At 38.8% G+C, this 20,404-nt stretch overlaps 1 protein-coding gene and 1 non-coding gene across 3 annotated transcripts in view; one reads left to right on the top strand and one right to left on the bottom strand.

The window, feature by feature from the left end:
* The window catches only part of LOC134667540 (prominin-like protein), a 494,736-nt gene that overhangs the window by 410,238 nt on the left and 64,094 nt on the right, over positions 1 to 20,404 (bottom strand). The window lies entirely within an intron of this gene.
* Trnae-uuc (transfer RNA glutamic acid (anticodon UUC)) lies at positions 17,627 to 17,698 on the top strand. Its single transcript has one exon. It is a non-coding gene; the product is annotated as a tRNA-Glu (tRNA).

Raw genomic sequence — 20,404 nt, 5'->3', positions numbered from 1 at the left:
CTCCAAGTTTATTCTTATTTCTGACTTGAACCAGATGCAAAGCTGGAAAGGGTCTTCTTGACCTTAGCCTGAATTTTGATGTGGATATTTTTCTGAGCAGTATAATACAAAGGAATTGACGGATTTAAACTTGTCGTTTCCATATTGACTTGAACCAACAAAGAGACCTCTTATATATTGTCCGAAATATGAATAGAATAACTTAAATTTCTACTGTACTTTTAAACTCGTCCCTATACATTTTTTCACTTTTTGTTTTAGCATAACAGTTTTCTTTAATAATTCTCAAGCTAAAAATTATTAGTACGATTACTTTGATCAGACAGACTGCGTTTGCACAACAGAGAGACATTTACGAGTAGCGAGGAGTTTAATAATGCGCATTGTGCAGACGGCAGACGCAATCACACAAAACGAATTCTCGGCACATTTCGTATTCAGACAAACAGCTGTTTAATACTTGTGCTCACATTAATAAAACTACTTTCATTTGTCCACTTCCATTTACATTAACCGTCAGTTTATGATTCATACTCAACTTTGTATCAGTTGCGTAGGAGGCATCGTGATAATGACCGCAAAATTATTTAGGTCGCTCTCCGAATATTACTCTTATCTAATTTTATTTTTCCTGTAGTAAAACATCCTAGTAATATCCCGATGTTAATGAATCACACACATTTTATTGCTGATAATTGTTTTCTGTGCATAAAAGCTCGACTATTTAGTTAAAAATATAAACCAATGACCCTCCCAGTCCCATGAACATAAGCAACATCAGATGAGCCACTTAAGCGGTGCCGATCCTTTGTACCCTGAATACCCGATTCTTGAAGAACCCCATATCGTAGCCCAAAGGAAATACCTTAGAGGCATACATTTACGTAAATTCCTACTTTATCCCAATTTACGGCACAATAAAGCGTAATGAAAGCAACTGGTTCAATGCCACTATTGCCAAATAGTAGGCAATTCAGAGCGGAAGCTTCGATTTACTACGTCCATTGGTCTCCTAACCTTTACTAAAATAAACACGCCTATTCACGTCTCTGCTATTGAAGTATTCACAAAACACTGTAGGTTTGTTTAGTGTAACTTTAGCACGAGACTTCTTCTTCTACTGCCATGCCCTAGCGGGCGTCGGCGGCCACCTTTGCAAAGTCTTCTCTATTCTCGGCCAGTCTTGTTAGCGTGGCCGCGTCTTTGATGTTTGTCCATTTTTTGATGTTGTCGAGCCAGTTCATCCTCCTTCTTCCCCTTCCCCGTTTCCCCTCTATTTTTCCTTCTATTATAACTTTCAGCAGATTATACTTTTCATTTCTATGTAGATGTCCAAAATATGCAATCTTTCTCCGCTTAACTGTGGCTAGTACTTCCTTCTTCTTCTTCATTCTTTTTAAGATCTCTATATTCGTTATTCTTGCGGTCCATGATACTCTCAGCATACGCCTGTACAGCCACATTTCGAAGGCCTCTATTTTCTTTTCTATTTTTTTATTCAAGGTCCATGTTTCAACACCATAATAAAGTATGGATAATACATAGCATTTTACTAGTCTCCACCTTAAATTTAGCTTAATGTCTTTATTGGTATACAATTTTTGCATTTTAATGAAAGCACTACGGGCTATTTCTATTCTCACCCTGATTTCCTGTTCTGGATCCCAGTTTTCACTCAGCCAGCAGCCCAGGTACCTATATTTAGAAACTCTTTCTATTTGTTTACCATCAATCAGAAGCCTGCCTGTTGGAAATGTTGTTTTGCTTATTACCATCAGCTTGGTCTTACTAACGTTCATTTTAAGGTTGTAGTGTTTTACCTTGGTATTTAAGCGGTCCAATAGCTGTTGTAGTTCTTCTATACTGTTAGCTAGTATTACAGTGTCGTCTGCATATCTTATGTTGTTGATATATCTTCCGTTACACTTTATGCCCATCTCAATACCGTCCAATGCTTCCACAAACAAGCGTTCTGAGTAAAGGTTAAATAGGCTTGGAGATAATATGCAGCCTTGGCGTACACCTTTTAGAATTTTCAACTCTTTTGTAGCAGATTGTCCGACCTTGATATGTGCTGTTTGATTCCAATATAGATTCGTGATAATTCTCATATCTTTGTTGTCGACATCTGTGCCATTTATAGCTTCTAGCAGTTGTTCGTGGTTCACAGTATCGAAAGCTTTTTCGAAGTCTATAAAACACGCATATACGTCTTTTTGGTGTTCTAGGCAGTTCTGTACGATTACCTGGATTGCTGTCAGAGCTTCCCTGGTTCCAAGTCCATTTCTAAATCCAAATTGAGTTTCCCCTATGCTGTAGTCAATTTTGTTGTACATTCTGTTGTGTAATATTTTCAAGAAAATTTTAAGGACGTGGCTCATAAGACTTATAAGACGATATTCATTGCAGGTTTTTGCATTGGGTTTTTTAGGGATTGGCAAGAAGGACGATTTCAGCCAGTCGTTAGGTAATTCTCCAGTCTCATAGATGTTATTGAATAGTTTAACTAGTATATCTATTCCAAAATTATCTAATAATTTGATTAATTCTACATGCACACCATCTGGGCCTACAGCTTTTCCTATTTTCATGCTACTGATGGCTTTTTCGACCTCTCTACGAATTATCGATGGTCCTTGTAAATCTCCGGTTATAGTAGGAGGAATTTGGGTTCTATTGTCTTGAAATAGCGTTGTTATATAGGTCTCCCATTCCCTTTTCTGTTCATCTATTTCAATCAGGAGTTCATTTCTATTGTTAAATAAATTTGCTGTGGTGAATTTTCTTCCTGTATTAGTGAATTCTTTTACTTTTTTATGTAAATTGAAACTGTCATGCTTAAGGTCTAATCCCTCTATTTCTAAGCATTTAGATTCCAACCACTTGTCTCTTTCTGTCCGGATATTGGTTCTGATTTCATTATCTATTGTCTTGTATTTTACGCTATCTATTTCTTTATACTGTCTTCTCTCTTCCATTTTTGTTAATATATCTTTGGTTATCCATGGCTTTTTAGTTTCCTTTTTCCAGTAGCCTAATATTTCTTTACCTGTATCAAGAGCAGTCGTTTTGATTTTCTCCCAAATATCTTCATTACTAATAATTGTACCATCGCTTGGAATGGTATCTTGGAAGCGCCTTCTTAGTTCATTATTAATTGTCGCAAGTGTTTTTGATTTTACTTCACTGTCTTTTAGCTTATCTACTGCAATTTTTCCATGTTGTGTATTGTTCCTTTTAACTATTTTCAATTTTAGATTAAGCTTAGCTACTACCGGGTTATGGTCAGACCCAATATCCGCCCCGGGATATGTTTTTACATTGACTATTGAGTTTCTATATCTAGCAGGCACCAATATGTAGTCTATCTGGTTTCGCACTATGTTATCTGATGTGTGTTTGGGTGACGTCCATGTATATAATCGTCTGGGCGGATGCTCAAACCATGTGTTTGCAATGATGAGATCATTTTCCATGCAGAATTGTAATAATCGGTCTCCACTCTCGTTTCTAGCTCCTAAACCATGATTTCCTACATATTTACCCACCGCTCCTTTACCAATTTTTGCATTCAGGTCGCCCAATATCAATGTGAGTTGTTGTGATTTTAATGATTTCATAACCATGTCGATCTCCTTATAAAAGTTTTCTAGGATGGTAGGATCTTCTTCCACTTTTTTAGCTGTTGGTGCATAAATTTGCAGGATGTTCAAGTCAAAAGGCTGACCGCTTAACTGTAGTAGAATACATCGTTCTGACACAGGTAGAAAGTTGGTGACGAATCGGTTCAGCTCCTTTTTGATCATTATTCCTACCCCATGGTAATGATGTTTTTCTGTTGAGGGTTTCCCTGAATAGTAAAGTATGGTGTCATCAGCAGTATATTTTCCGTTGTCTTTCCATCGTACTTCGCTAAGGCCCATTATGTCAATATTTAATCTTTTCATTTCTTGTACAGTGTTTTCAACTTTACCTGGTTTAATTAAACTTCTTACATTCCACGTCGCAAATTTTAACCATTGTTTCTTCTTCTTTATTAGTTTTAGTTTTAAGCACGAGACTGTTCACTTTAAATAGATATTGTTTCCTTCTGCTCATGCTGGCCTTAGAATTTCTCCCGGGCGTAAAGGAATCGAAATCAACAGATGACTCTTGATCTACGCGATAGTTGGAAGACCCACAATTCAATAAAGTCCGACTACCTTATCCTAAGATTTAATGTAGTCACTAATTTTTGTGGTTTCATTCATGGTATTAATTCCTTCCAATTTCGGGTCCGGTTCGATTCCTTCCGGTTTGTAAGCCGTGTCCAACACCATTATATCTTATGGTTTGTAACGGACGTTAACATTAATAGATTTATTATTTTTATTAACTATGTAAGCAAGCTTATTGCATTGCATTAAAATATAAGTATCTTAAGACAAGAACACCGTTATGTTTGGTAGCAAGATTGACATTGCTCAACCGTTACAATTTCCATCTGTGTGCGGCCTGACACCTTAGACTGCTCCTTGCTCATTGGGTTAATAACAGCACTTAATCGAACCAAATTGACCGTTAAATCAAACACATTAACAGAATGTTGTAATGTAACAGACGACAAACGCATAGTAAGTCTGACCATTCGTGCCAAGGGAGAGCCGTGGCGGCCTTGTACTGACTAGCCATAACCGGAATGCACATGAACAGGAAACGGCACCAGGAAATTGATATTTTTTACAAGATTGTGAAGATAGCTGTCTATGGGGGCTTAATGGCAGCAATCTTAAGGATTCCGGAGATTATCGGATTAGGGATTAATTCGATATCGATCACTAATCCGACGCTTGTCTGTCTCTATGACAATGTCGTTTACTGATGTAATATGACTTCCCTTGTCGTCTTACGATTAAGTAGCCAGTGAAACGAAAAATCCCATAACTTGTTACTATGGTAGTTAATAAAATGACAGTGAGTTGGTCTCACTCTCACGTTTGCACTAGCCCACGGCCAAGCCGCTTTCGAAATTGATATACTTACTAGTTTCTGCTAAGAACATTGCGTTTAGGTATCATGGCGCGGCGGGGGAAACGGGAGATGTTATGTTACACATTTTTTATTAATACGACAATTTTCTTGAACGATCCAAACGCGCGCGAGATAGACTACCCGTCTTTTTCTTACTGCATTTATTAGTGAGGGACGCGGGTAGTCGCGGCGCTCCTGATGTGCCAAGCTTACAGGAATCGGAAAGGAGCGAGGCAATCCATCCATTAAATAACTGATAATACTATAAGTACCTTTTGCTTGAAAACATTACACAATATCGAATAATATCTTGAGAAACGAAAAACGCGAAGCGCTACACTTGTTACAAGTCAGACAATGTGCAATTGAAAAGTCGTCGTTTTCCACCTGACGCCCGTCGGGCGCGTATATCACTCGATTGAACAGCAACAAAGACAATCAACATCCTGCGACTTTATATGGAGATGAGGCACCCTATATGTTGACTGTCTCGTTTTTGTCAGTGACAAGATATTATTGCGCGTTATAAGCGTAGCGGTACGGCGTGCAATTCGGTGGTTGCGGATTTGAACTCCGGCCTAATATTGTTGAGATTTTATGTGCGAACGAAATATCATTTGATGAGGGAAAACATAGTGACGAAATAGAACCCAAAAAAGCCTAGTTTCCCCTCTGAGTTGGAAATTCGGATAGCTCTTGGCAGTGGCTTTAGTAAAAACTGTATGCGCCAAACATAGCGATTTAGGTTTCCGAACGGACTCCAGGACTTTCTTAGTGAGCCACAGCCAAACCAAAACCCCTACACAACAAAGACAGAGCAGCGTAGAAGGTACGAATATGTTTGCAGTCGCCTGTATGTAACATGAAGTCATCTGTCTCGACTGCCTGTGTCACTCGGAGGACAGGCAATAAGCATCGATCGCCAATTTTATGGGAATGTAATGCAATACAAGTATCATCTGCCTCTAGTTAGTAATATAGGCTAACAGATCACGTATCACATGTCCTATCCGCAACCCGCATGCAACGCTGACTCGTACAGGGTGACTTTATTAACTAGGATCCAGTGGCGACGTGTAATACATGAGTTAAACAAACCGTTTGCTTTCTTTGTTTTCCATCTTGATTTTTCTTGGAGACTTTTCGAAACAAGCAAGCCGACAGGGACAGATCGAGTTTTGAAAACGCCCCGAGACTGCTTAGTTTGCTCGATTCACCAAAAAGCTGGCGCGAATTCAAGTAAATGAACGAAATCTATCATTCCTTTAGTTGGCCAGCTTTGATAAACGTCATCATAATTACCATTTTAACGCTCCGCTAGAGGCTGGCGGATTAATGCGGCCATCCAAATTCGAAAACTGTCCGTTGTCTGTCTGCGTTCATGGTCCTCGAATACAGCAAGAGGGATACATGAAAGACTTTCTTCGGTTTTTCGAGGTAACTGTTAAGAAATCATCTGTTTCTCTAAGAGAGTTCGGGCTAGCCAGATGCAGATTGGTAACTTTCACTATACATATCAGTTATCGACAGGTGAACGTCCGCGTTGTTCAAAGTCAATCACAGTTCAATTTACAATCAACAAATTGCCCTAATCAAGTCAAAAGTAAGTGCAAGTCGAGCAACACTCATTACAGAAATGAGTAATTTCACTACTCCGGGCTAAAACTTTTTTTAATGTCAACCTGTATAACATCCTCATGGGAATTCGCAAGTACATGTGACACGAACAGCATGATAGTCTGTAACTGAGACGTATAGTTCAAAAGCGCATATCTCCCAAACAGCACTATTCCTTTCAATCTTACTACTCAAAGCACAAGGTTCAAATTCAAACATCAACCAAAATGGAAATAAGTTTGTGCGTGTGTCAGTTATAGCCAGTTTAAGAAGAGCTCTCGAGTTGTTGGCTGCTCAAAGCAAGAGCGTGATATCGGAAATCAGTTTGAAGTGGTTTGATAAGACTCTTCCCGCTTCTGAGAACGGCTATCGCCTGTATCAAGTGACCGAAGGAATGAGCAACTACTGAGTAGGGGGAAATGTTTCTCGGTTCTGGAAACTTCGATCTTTGATGAGTTAATTAGGTAATACTGTCATGTTGAAATAACATGATAGGTATAGTTGGTCAAACCAATTTGTCAGTCAGTAAGAACCAGGAAAACTTCACTCATCCTTTTCTTTTGGGTGCTAAGATATACTTAGTTTTTTTAGCATTAGAAATAAGATAAACAATCTTGATGTGTCTTTTAATTGAAAAACATATTTTAAAAATGAGTTACGGCAAATATGTAACAATTATGAATCTAATACGATCATTTGTATTCTTCTGCTTTCATAAGTAATAGTTATTGATTTTTAAATAGCGTTTTTCAATTAAAAGACATGTCAAGATCGCTTACCTTCTTGCAAGTTCTTTCTAATGCTAAAAAAAACGAACTATAGTATGATTCTGTCTGTCTATGAATGAAATGAGACAGTCCTTTGAAAAACTATACTTGTCATGAACATTAAACTGACAAATAGGTATCTACGTCTGGTATTAGTTTTCTTTTCTAAAACTTATAATACAAAGAAAAAGCGAGTAGAGGCTTTGCTGCACTATGCACTTAACTCATGACGCTCTAGACAGAAACGTTCTAAAACTGTACATATAAACTCATTAGTCGCCGTCTAGGTGTCAGAACGCATGCAGACGTTCCATTGTGTTGTTCACAATGTGTATTCTGGTCCATTGTCCTGCCCAATAGCTGTACGAGCATTGTTACCTGCGGACCATTACGTTTCACACATGATGTTGAGGATGCAATGTTTTGGAAAAGGTGTTCTGTGTTGTGGGAGCATAGCAATTCACAGACTCGTCAAAAGTAGAATAAGGACTTATTTTGAAGTCGAATCAAGGCTATGCGCTGTTTACAGGTAACACTAAACCTGGTAGTATAAGTATGGACGATCATTAGAAAATGATTCCAAGCAACTTCTGCTAATTTAAGCACCATATACAATACTATTCTTTTCCTGCGCAGAACCGGGATCAGTCGCGAGTACTTGTGTTTGGAGACTTGGAGGCCAAGACACACTTTGGGTCACTGCGCCCAAGGAGTAAGTAAGTAGGTACTATGCTTTTCTCTAAGAGCATAATGAGTGAAATTCTCTCTAATAGGTCGAAATGATAAATGTAAACAGTTTCAAATTGGACCTTTTACTGCACAAGTTAGCGTGTGACACACGGCTTAAGAATCTCGGCATAATGCTCAAAAGGTCAACCAGAATTTGTAGAAAGTGACTCATTCTTACTGCCTTAAAGCTTAAGACGAAACAGGAGCTGAGTTTAAAATATTTTAGGTAAATATACCCGTCTTGACAAGGCGAAAAATACTGCGTAAAAATCTCAATAATCGAGGTTTCGTATTCCTCTGTTTCCTCCTCCAAAACATAACAAACCAAATTTGGAAATCTAAACGATTATGAAATTATCTGTGTCGGACCGTTTTGCTTTTTTGGCTAATTGAAATCAGTTTTGAATGCCACGCCTCTCATTGCGGCATAGTCAATTAGGCCATTTTGGCCATTTTTGAAGGGCTCTAGCGCCTTAAAAAAACAAAAATATCAAGAAAAGCAAAACGGCCCGACACAGATATTGACAATATTAATCTGTGTTGAAAAAATCATTGCTCTAGCTTCAAAAACCACGGAGGAAAACGAGGAGTACGTTTGTATGGAGAAATGACCACGCCTATTGGCTCTTAAAGCTACGACACTTCTCAGAGTGCCTGTTTTGCCATTTGGTTTATTTAGGTAAGAAGGCTAACATTACCACTTTATTTACCTACCTTAGCACTTTACATTGTGAATATTTAATTTCTGATGATTCGCAAAAAGTCAGATGGAGTGAGGGTTGGAGAACACCGGGGCAAAATGAATACTGTTCTTACCGCACCTTATATCATTTTCTTTTGTTCTAGCATTACCAAGGATGACCACCTGTTGTTGTACATTACCAAGTGAGTGAAGAGTGATGACGGTCACTTGGTATTGTTTAGTTCATTTTGAACACCTTATCCACTCAGCAAGTTCTGCTGCTGACAACACACCTGACGAGGGTGTGGATTTACGAGCAAATAACGCGGCTCGCGCGACATCTGTTTGCTGACAAATGTATGTTCCCGACATATTTGTCTAGGACACATAACGTAATGGTGTCGGGACGACGTGTGGAGACTTGGGAGCGTTGCTTAAGTCTGAGACCATCTTCTACTTAGTTTAACCTAGCAAACAACTACAGGATGACTAGTCAAGGATAAAATACTAAAAAAAACAACGGGTTGCACTCCGGCAGTGTCGGCAGAAGTGAAAACTCAATGACAGTCTTACGTCTTACAGTCACGTGACACCTGTTACGAGTTTAACATTTTTTCCCCAACACAAAAAGTGCACAGCGCCGCTAAAGAAGAACTTCAAAAATATTGATGCCATATGATGATGATGAATGAAGATGTTTAAACATAGGTAGTTCGTGAGACATATTTGTGGTAATTATATATAATTTTCCCTTAATCAGACCAAGATCAATATGGAAAAGATCGTCTAAAAGCTCTTTCGTCGCATTTACTGTTGCGCAGGAGTGAAGATCTTCCCTTCTGACCGTGTCTGAGCGCAGTACGTATACAAATACGAGAGATCTTGCCCTATGACGGTCTTCCCCACATGAACCTTATTCAAACCTTTCCCAGAACTGGTTGCGCACCAAAGAAACCCAATAAGTACCTGGGGCCTAATTGCAATAAAATACTAGCTAATATTTTATTATGAAGTACGCCCCCGGCAGCCAATTTTTTCTAATAAATGTAGCATATCGTTATAAAGCCTAAACTACTTAAACTATAAATAAACCCTTATTTTAAGCTGCCCTTGAACAAGTTACAGGCAAGGGAAGGAGACGTGTAAGGGGATGACCCTCGCAGTTCAGTGGCTCCAAATAATGGATCACCTCTCGCAGACTCCGCAAGCGTTTACGATTCGCGTTCACGAGTGTCACAACACTCACAACACACCGGTAATATGTAGATAGGTAGTCGCATGCCTGCCGCATTTTCAACTACAAAAACCCATGTTTACTTTTTGCATCTATCATACGCATTGTTTGACTATGTTGCTTTTGTCTTTGTTCAGTTAAGTTTTAATTTAAAAATAGTTATTTGTTTTACAAGGGGGCAAAGTTGTTGTTTAACCGCTCGTGCTAATATTGATACCCGAGCAAGCGAAAGATTCCAAAATTGAACCACGAGCATAGCGAGTGGTTCGAAAATGGAATCTTGAGCGTTGTGAGGGTTTCAAAGCACGAGGGTTAAACAAAATTTGTCCCCGAGTGAAACACAAAATTTTTCACCACACCAACCCGGAGCAAATATCAAATGTAAAATATCAAACAAAATCAAACCAAATCAAATCCAAATGATTGTTATTAAATATTTATCATCCAAAATCATCATTTAAAAGTCAATTCTACCAGCAAACATAAGAAAACAACTCAAAATTTGCATTTGATTACTTTGCCTCACATGTAAATAAAATACAACTTTGCTATCCGTTTTTGAAGTGGAAAATAAGACTTTCCGAGCTGGTGTGGTGAAAATATTTTTTGATGGCTATGAAGGCCAGTTATGGTTGCGAGACTGGCGCCATCTTCTACACTTCCAGTAGAAGTTTTCTTAGTCTCACCATAGAGGCTCCAGTGGCGGTTTGTTTCTGCGCACCCGCGCCCTTCTACCAGCTAATGTTCCAAATCAGGCTTCGTCAATTAATTTTCTGCTGATCATAACACGAAAAAGACTATGAACAAGGGCGAAAATGAATTGATTCATTGCGTTCACTACGTTTTAGTACTGGGGGGCCAATGTGGGGTGACCGTGAGTCGTATGTATCTGATAAGAGTGATAAGCTTCATCTAGTTGTGAATGATCTGTGATACAAGGGAGCTGCCCTTCGGTTACGGTAGCGTCCAGGTCGTTACGTTACAGTGAATATTTAACACCTTCACTATCGATTATCGCCGACTTAAATATTAGTGCGAGTCTAACTAGGGTGGGTGTAAAACGTCCGCGGGTAAAACAGTATATTAAGTCAACTTCCGAAATCGAGTCTGTTTGGGATCAAGGCCTATACATTTCATACACTAACTTCTAACTTGTAACTAATGTCCATTGTCTAGTCGCCATCAGATATATCGAAGCGGCCAAGGTATTCACAATATCTGAACACGCACTCTACGTCTTGACAATAGCGAGCGAATATTTATGAGCACCTTGACCGCTCCGATATGTCTGATGGGAACTGTGCAGTTTGTACATCAAATGTACATTAAATGCATAGGGAAAGTCCAGGATGAGTTCATTTTATGGACAGTCTTAGTTATCTCTGACGGCCGGCTTAGCATAGCGGTAAAACCCCTTCTGTTTACTCGTTGCTACCTAGGTAGGTAATAGGTCCAATGTATACAATAGTACATACCTACGATTCCTAAATCTGGTAGTGGAAATTATAAATATATCCAGTCTTTTAGAAACGCCAACATATTATAGAGCATATGTTAACTAAAGGAAATCGTTCATATTATATCTGATGAAAGTGATGAACCTTCTTAAAAGAAACTTCTGCCCTGTGCGTGTAGAACAACCCTTTAATCAACCATATTTTCTAAAAACATCCAGAAGATTGCAAGCATTGAGTATCTTTTTTTTTAATGTAATAGTCAGCAAACGAGCCGCCTGATGGGATCGTCGCCCATGGACATAAGCAACACCACAGGAGCCACTTAAGCGTTGCCGACCCTTGAGAACCCTAAATACCCGCTTCTTGAAGAATCCCATGTCGTAGCGCAAAGGAAATACCTCAGGAGGCAAGTCATTCCACATTCTGCAAGTTCTGGGAAGAAACGAGCGAGATGCCCGCTTATTCTTGGTGTGCCATGTATCTAAGAAGTACTAATTAAGTAGTAATAAAGTAAGTACGTAGTAGTAATTTAAGTAGTAGTAATTAAGTAGTGTAGTCTAAGAAGTAGACTAATTGACTGGGAAAAGCGCGTCACAAGTATACTAAACGACACGATTTCAGTCAAGTCCACCTGTTAGTGTCCACACGTCGCCACGCCGGCTAAATGAATCTAATCGCGGACCACTTTCCACGAACTTTCCACGAATATGTACCACTGGTCATCTGTGGACCTTATCTCTTCGCAATAAGGTTCAAGAAGTATCAATGAACAGTGTGGACGGTACAACGTGTCTAGCAAGTGGCAATGGCTACTTTTCTCTCGCAAGCTTCGATGAAAGTAAAGGCCAATTATAGCAATTAAATCGGGAGTTTTGCTTTGTCACGTGTTTTAATCTGATACAATTGGATACTTTCCAATAGACAAAGGAAATTGTTTCACAGCTATCAAAAATCTTTATTAAATCTCACGGAATATAGACCAAACTGAAGTTTTCTGTGCTCGTATTAATGATTAGGGGTCACCGGGTCATCCATTAATTACATCACACGTTTAGGGGGAGGGAGGGGGTCAAGAAAATGTGACATATTGTGACATGGGGGAGGGGGGAGACACAAACTTTGTGACGTCACTTTAACTTCATCAGTAACCGAAAATTTATTTAAATTATTTTATTCGCTGTACATTTAAATAACAAGTTTTTAAACGATAATCGTTTTCATTCGTTTAATTTTCTTTCCTAAGCAGTTTTGGGTTATAAAATTACTAATATTTATATCATCAAAAATATTTTGATAAAATATTAATAATACTTAGGTACTTACTTAATTCGATTTGGCGATTTCGTAGAAAAAATGTGACGTCACACTAGGGGGGAGGGGTTTGCCAAATGTGACCAAGTGTGACAAGGAGGGGGGGGGAGGGGGGAGGGGTCAAAAAACCTAGAAATTCGTGTGACGTAATTAATGGATGACCCCTTATAAGATTTATAAGAAGTCGCGCTCGACCTTTAAGTCCAATTAGGCGTTTACAATTTCCTGGTCTATTATTAACCCGATCAAAATTAGCCTATTAAGGGATTACGGAAAAAGATAAAAAGATACAAAAAACTCGAGCAAGATAATAATCTCATCAAGAATTCAATTATGAAGGATTCGAATTCAATTTAAATTTATGAAGTGGATTTAGCTGGGTTGTCGGCCCGTTGAAAAGGATCTGAAGCTTAGGAATTACTCTTTTGACACTGACGTTAAATAAAAGACGAATAAAAGGACTACTTTGATACAAGATACTTTTGATTTACAAAACATGTCTATTGAAATAAATCCTCAAAGACTGAGGCTGGGTCATATCATATCGCTAAGGTCACGTGTTGAAAAGATATGTGCTATTTTTAGATAACTGACGAATAAGATGCTACGCCATTTGATTTGGTATTTTATATACCGTGATCATAAACTAGAATTTCAGATTGAGGTCAGAGGTTTCGTCAGGGGATTACATTTATATGGCCCCAGTGAGCTATTGCCGTCCCTGAAATGGGTCATACATTACGCATGAATCTTCGATCGGTGATAGACTTCTAACTTCTATAATACGTTTTATATGTAGGTTTTTTTTTAAATGTGTAGAATCTGTAGAACATTTTAGTGTTTGTCAAATAACTCTTTGCATACCCGTCCACCCACGGACGCTAGATTCGACGACAAGTATATTCAAGTCTGAAATACATATGCGCTTTCGATAATGTGAAGGCGAGAGTGTATGTAGGACGTCTTAATGATTAAACCATCACGATTTAACCGCCTTGAAATATCAAACTGGCGTCGTAGGTACTCAGAATAGGGAAGGGTGACATTCTCTGGTGTCAACACGGCCAAGACCCCTGTTTATATCTCTTAAGTCAAAACTAGTCGGTATAATTAGTTAAATTAATTTGACAGGTGTTCCAAACTGTACTTAAGGACTGTATCGTTTGTTATGAATACAACTTTACTTAGCCGTTTTTTCTGGTATTATATTTTTATTAAAAAATTACACATATAGTTTAATTAGTGCTTTAATAATAAGTAACATTTCGTCCTGGGAGATCACGTAAAGCATATGGTTTGGACAATATTTACCCAATCCTCCCGAATAACTACAACGATTTTGGACAAATACTACAAGAAAATTTACGGTTTGCGAACAAGACGAGATATTACACAAAAAAAATCGTACTATGTAAACAGCAATTACATATGATTCGTAAAGCGAAACATCTGGGCATAGTCTAATCATTTCTTTTAGTTGGAAAAAAAGTTTTGGATCTGTGCTTGGTGGCCTTTTAGAGAATATGGCATGTTACTTACGACAACCCCGACTTTGGTATACAATATAACCATCATGGAGCGTTTCTATCGACCTGTTCTAGCCATGGTTCAACGCCATGAATGTCCGTTAGGCTTTGGATTTCGGTAGATTCTTTTAGCTGTTTCCCTCATTTAGCTGGCGTCAGAAATTGACGGGAATCCAAAATGTTGCATAAAAAGTCGTTTTCATGTAAAGATAAAAATTCACCACATTTATTCTGTGGATGTTCAATTGAGCAATCATGAAAAGGACACTTAGATGGCATATTTTGGCAGCATATTAACCTTTTGTTTCTTTAAATCGGACCAAGGAATCGGTGAAATAGTCTCAAATTAAGCTCGATAGGCTTGTCCGAATTACATTTGCTAGACGGTATTAAAATCATCATAAAGTCCCTAAAATAAAATAAATGTAAAACCTTCTTATATCAGATATGGCTTAAAAATACCCCCAGATTATACCTTAAGAACATAGTAATACAAAATAATACACACGTCAACAGTTAGACCAGGTTTTATCTGTATTTAAAATAAACGATACAGTCCTTACCATTAGCGCTAATTAAATTCGCACACCCGCGCAACTAAACTGTCTGCAATCCAGCTGTCTAGCATTGGATATAATGGCCAATTACTTCGATAATAGAACAAAGACGCGGTCATAAGTTTAGCCAGTCTGGTAAGTATTCACAGGTTTCATGATACTTAACGGCTACTTTATTACACACAGACCATAAATTGGAACTTTCCGGTCAGCCGTTGAGGATTGGCACGGTTGTAAACGATGTAATGTCATAAAACTGATGAAAATCGTAATGCTGTCGTACTTTTCAAGGGTAGCGAAGATTCGAGTGGTAAAAGGCGCATCTTTAATTTAATTAGGATTTGACAATTAGTCTGGACTAGTCTCTCGTGATGGAAAATATTGATAATAGGAATTTAGTGATCTGGTTCAGTTTCAGTATAGCCTTAGTTGGAGGAGGGCAAGTGTCGCAGACTCCTCAGTTATAATCATGTGATTAACCTCCATATGAAAAGCTACAACGTTGAGCCATTACATTGGGCAAAACAGGCAGCTAACCGGTCTGAATACATAAGAAATAAGGCTACTAAATCTGAATATTTCTACTTCAGATTTCTTGTAAATCTCCGGATCAACTTATACCAGATAGAGCCCACAATCTAGCCAGCATATCTTGTAACTAGATATCGTTTCGCCTCGAATTCCCTGGCCATGCATCAGAATTACGAGCCACCTGTGACTCACCGACCGTTAGACTCCCGTTTAGATTGACTCAGGCCGTTTACCTAAGTTCGGCGTAGGGTAAACTTAAGTTAATTTGAAGGGGAGACGAAGGCCGAACATGTTTGGTAACAGTGTTTTTCAGGCCTTCGCAATCAAATTGATATGGGTGATAGGGGTTTATGGTCTTTCAGTTGCGATGTTTTTCTTGTAATCTTATTAAGAAAGAGCTTTCTGAATTGATGAATATAATACATATACTAAGAATAAAATGTATTCAGGACGTTTAAACGACAACTTAACTGCGACGTATGTGTTAATACACGCCCTGGGAATACTTTATAAAGTCACTGAAAAGGTTTCCACCCAGCTTGGTGACCAGGTTTTGGATACCTTGACGATAGTCTTCTATGGAAGCCCTGTAATAGATCTTCGAAAGAGAAAAGCGAGACTACAATTCCACAGAGCTTGTGGAGTGCTGAATGAACTGCTAACATTTTGACTCTTGATAAAGCTAAACGGCCAAAATTTCTAACGTGCATATACATCACGTGAAGAGGTTATTATCGCCTTGGTAACGGGATGGGTCGTGAGTTGCATGACAATAGGTTCTTTATTCCAACCACTTACCGAACGATCACCTCCGACTCAGATCAACCAGTATGTAGGTATAAGTTCCGTTATATTAACTACGAGTCGCAGATCACACTTTAGTTAGTTAGTTAGTTATAGCCGCTGAGGCAAATTCTCGCCTGCAAATGCATCCCATGGTTATAAAGGGCCTCCTAATTGAAAAAGGTCATACGTGACAGGAAGTTACTCACACCATAAGTCGTTTTGATTAAAAAGGCTGTGTATCTTATAATAATATTAATGCGTGACATACGGCCATCGCTCCCAGGTCATAACATATTTTTATATTGGGTGTCATGCTAATAAGGTTTTACATTAAACTTGATGAATTCAGTTGGAATCGTGTGGAATAACATTTGAAATTCAAATTTACAGTTAGCTCCGTTATTTATGTCAACACATTCACTCAAAAATATTCATACCCATACTACAGGAAACAAATAATTCAGATATTTTGTGACTACAAACTGAAGTACTTAAACAACAAGATTTTCTTTGGGGCCAGGATGTAGATGTGGCGTAATGTGTCCTGCTTTATCACTACACCTTATAAAACAAATTAAACAAAGTCCCCCGCCGCGTCTGTCTGTTTGTGTGCATGTATGTTCACGATAAACTCAAAAACTACTGAACGGATTATCATGCGGTTTTCACTTATCAATAGAGTGTGATTCTTGAGGAAGGTTTAGGTGTATAATTTGTTAAGGTTTTGTGTAACCCGTGCGAAGTAATTCATAGGTTATGTGAAGTCCCCAATCCGCATTGGGCTAGCGTGGGACTATAGCCCAAGCCCTCTCGCGCATGAGAGGAGGCCTGTGCTCAGCAGTGGGACGTAAATAGGCTGAAATGATGATGATGATGATGTGCGAAGCCTGGGCGGCTCGCTAATATAAAAGAAACTAAAGTAAGTTAAGAAAGTAACCCACATCAAGTCGCTTTATTCTTACCCTTGTCTCTTTTATACACAATTGAACAAAGGGCAACAAACAAAAGATGTAGGGTAGGGTACTAGGGCACAATATAGGGCAGAGAAGTGTGTCAGAAAGGAAATGCCACCGAGGTAGGTGGCAGGGCACCGGCGTCTGGGGTAAAATAATAAATAAATATGCGGCAAAAAATTATTTGGGGACAGTCTTACACAGATCGACCTAGCCAAATTTGTACTATGGGTACTAGGTGACGATATACGTAACATCCATAACTCAGGATTCGTGATACTGATAAACACAAATAAATTAATGATAATACATTGCCAATTATTATATCACGTTCGCACTTTATTATTTAATTATCAGTAGCCTTGAAATTATATTTGTACAAGTTGTAATTATTCAGCGCATACAGTGCAAGTTAAGGTGTACATAGTAGTACATAGTCATAAATAATTTCACCAAATCTCACAACTCCCGTATGGTCTAGTGGCTAGGATACCTGGCTTTCACCCAGGAGGCTCGGGTTCGATTCCCGGTACGGGAATACATTTTTAATATTTTTTATTTTAATAAATACAGAAACACTATTTTTATCTTATTAATAAAATATACGGAACTAATCAAATTCAATCTCGCCTACGCACCTACTTCAATAATGAATCGCGTTTCACAGGTCAGGGCGTAAGTAAATTGTTTTGCACCCTCAAGGTTCACGTGCAACACGACACAACATATTTATTTTCGTCATTTTGCTGTCAAATAATAACTGTCACTGTGTGTTTACGGGCTTAACGGGTTTTATAGTAGTAAAAACTCCAATTTATAAAATAAGATGTTTAATCTTTCTTACGATAAATGAATAATAATAAAATTTGACACTAAAGGCCGAGCCACACCGGCTGCGTGTGCAGCACGTTGCGTGGCGTGCGCTGCGTGACGTGCGCAGCACCCCTGTCACACCGGGTGACGCGCACGTCACGCAGCGCACGCCACGCAACGTGCTGCGGGCGCAGCACGGTTCCATTTTTATCGACTATCACTATGCGCGTCCCTTTCGCACTAACATACTTGTTAGAACGTGACAGGCATGGTGACAAGGGATAAAAACGCGACCGTGCTACGCCGCCTGCACACGCCACGCAGGCGCACGCTGCAGCTCAGTCATGCGTGCAGTAAAATAAAATACTCCTGCGACAGTACCTACATCATGTTATTATAACTCCCGTTGCAAATGGAAGCTGCTCACCTAATGCCGCCATTGCAATTAGAAGAAAAAAAAATGTCTCATATTTGAATCGAGATAGTTGAGAGTACATAATATTGTTCACCGACGCCAAATAGTTCACAATACAACAACCTTGTTTTCCAATAGTATCGTTAAACACGCAGTGACTTGCACGCAGCACGCAGCCGGTTTGTCTCGTCGGAGCTGCGTTGCGTGCAAGTCACGCGTACGCGCACGTCACGCACACGTCACGCAAGCGGTGTGTCCTCTCTTATGAGTTTTCATATTCTACAACGCAGCGGGACGCGTACGTGCACGCGCACGTCACGCACACGCATCCGGTGTGGTTTGGCCTTAAGAAAAACAAAAGATACACTAACTTTTTTATAGGTAAAAATATAAGCTGCCAGTCTCTGCGGAGGTTTAATTCAGCTTTCTTGCGAACACTGTGGTAGAGCGGTACCGAATCTTTATCTGTCTCAATACATCACAATCAAGAATAATTAGAAAGATTTACTGGGACAAAGATAAATTCCTACTAATATTATAAATACGACAGTTACTCTGTCTGTCTGTTACATATTCACGCTGAACCGATTTAGATGAAATTTGGTATGGAGATAGTTAAAGTTTTATCAATCATCATGAATATTCCACGCAAACGAAGTCGCGGGCAGAATCTAGGAAAAAAGAAATTTATTTATTTATTAATTAAATTACGAAAATACCATTACGTTTTCGTAACACAGAGGAAGATTTTAGCACTCATATCTATTGTACAGAACATAATAGGGTACTCTATATATCCACCAAAATTCATCGAATTCAGACGAAAAAAAAATATAACAAAGTATAAATCGGGCCTAATATTTCACAAGCTTCTGAAATATCCGACGAGTCTCGCTATTTTCCGAGCCTCATATATTCGTCCACTCTGGCATATCATACCGATAGTGAATCTGATAAGTGATAAGGGATCCATCCTAGCGTAAAAGCTTCCATTATGTGTAATGCTTTATATACTTATACACTATTCCGTAGATACCTGAACACGCATAGAGCTCTGTACCATCGCCCAAACTGTTAACTGTATATCGGTGGACCTTATTATGAATTTTGTAATATTTAAGGTCCACCGATGTAAGAGTGTTGCTGTTTGTACAATGCCTATGTTGCCTGGCAGGTTTGGGATACTAGGGGTTATTCCTACTAGTTACCACCAAGTCGTTATCAGTGGTAATATCTGTGATTTTTTTATCACTTTTAAGAAAAACTGTGAAAGAAATTCCACTACCAAGTAATTTTGGTGGTAAATATGTAGTGGAAATTATCGTCAGTAGTTATTTAGAATATTTTTTCTTACAATGTCTGGGATGCTCGGTAGGGCGAAGGCCGATCGGGCGTCCTAGGCATCCATAGGCATCGCTGGAGCGATGAGGTTGAAGCGGACTTGCGCGATCCTCAGGTCGATAACTGGCGGGAGATTGCGCAGGATCGAGACAACTGGGGTTTACTCGTGTCAGAGACCAAGACTCATTTTGGGTCGCTGCGCCATAAAGTAGTAGTAGTTTTCATAGTAGGCAAAATGTATCCATATTTTACCTAAACATAAGGACTATGTGTCATTATCATCTTTAGTGGGTTTTTGACCTCATTTCGTTTACCACACCACGCCAGACAGTAAGAATAAGCAAATTGCCAGCGCAAACACAATTAAAACTAATTACTACGTCTCTGGTGTGATGACGAATTCCAAGAATTCTTATGCTATTATTATATTAATTGTCATACGAAGTGGTGTCACGAGGAAAAATATAATACTGAAATATATGTGTCGCTTAACTTCAAAGTCGGGTAAATCCTTTCGACCCTCTCAGCACATATCTACCCTATTACCTTTTCTTAATACCAAAATCGCATTGACAGATGGATTTACAAACCCGAGTTTGAAGTTAAGCGACTCATGTATTATGTATGTCTTAATCGGTGGTCTTAATGTATTTAAATGAAATTATAATATTTGAT

The sequence above is a fragment of the Cydia fagiglandana genome, chromosome 9 (genome assembly GCF_963556715.1).
Source record: "Cydia fagiglandana chromosome 9, ilCydFagi1.1, whole genome shotgun sequence".
In the NCBI taxonomy this organism is placed as follows: Eukaryota; Metazoa; Arthropoda; class Insecta; order Lepidoptera; family Tortricidae; genus Cydia; species Cydia fagiglandana.
The sequence above is the reverse complement of the archived record's forward strand: the minus strand, read 5'-3'. Positions and strand labels throughout refer to the sequence as shown.